The 651-nt window shown below is 53.5% G+C and overlaps 1 pseudogene; it reads left to right on the forward strand.

The window, feature by feature from the left end:
• Positions 1–321: 321 nt before the first annotated feature.
• LOC145049173 (5S ribosomal RNA) lies at positions 322–439 on the forward strand (annotated as a pseudogene).
• The last annotated feature ends 212 nt before the right edge of the window (positions 440–651 follow it).

Below are 651 nucleotides of genomic sequence, written 5' to 3' on the forward strand. Positions count from 1 at the left end.
GAATGCTTAGTTCTCCTTTCCAGCCAATGTGGGATCAGATCTAACCCACTTTCACCCCCCCCCCCCCATTATAGGGTTCGACGTCCCCGTCGAACACATCGACCCGTGCCCTGGCTCTGATACCATTTGTAACAACCCCCCTCTGGCACGTATCACAATATTGTCCGCTTTGGGCCACTCGACACGAGGACTTCCCAGGGGGTCACCCATCCTGGTACTATACCCGCCCAAGCACGCTTAACTGCAGAGTTCTTATGGGATCTGCTGCCCTCACGGCTTTAAAACGCGTTGTGACAAGGGGTGTGGATACCTTCCTTGTCACAACGCGTTTTAAAGCCGTGAGGGCAGCAGATCCCATAAGAACTCTGCAGTTAAGCGTGCTCGGGCGGGAGTAGTACCAGGATGGGTGACCCCCTGGGAAGTCCTCGTGTCGAGTGGCCCAAAGCGGACAATATTGTGATACGTGCCAGAGGGGGGTTGTTACAAATGGTATCAGAGCCAGGGCACGGGTCGATGTGTTCGACGGGGACGTCGAACCCTATAATGGGGGGTGAAAGTGGGTTAGATCTGATCCTACATTGGCTGGAAAGGAGAACTAAGCATTCCTTATAAGGGGTGTGGATACCTTCCCTATCACAATGCGTTTTAAAG

This window comes from Lactuca serriola, chromosome 4 (assembly GCF_051521515.1).
Source record: "Lactuca serriola cultivar US96UC23 chromosome 4, Lser_US96UC23_V15, whole genome shotgun sequence".
Lineage (NCBI taxonomy): Eukaryota > Viridiplantae > Streptophyta > Magnoliopsida > Asterales > Asteraceae > Lactuca > Lactuca serriola.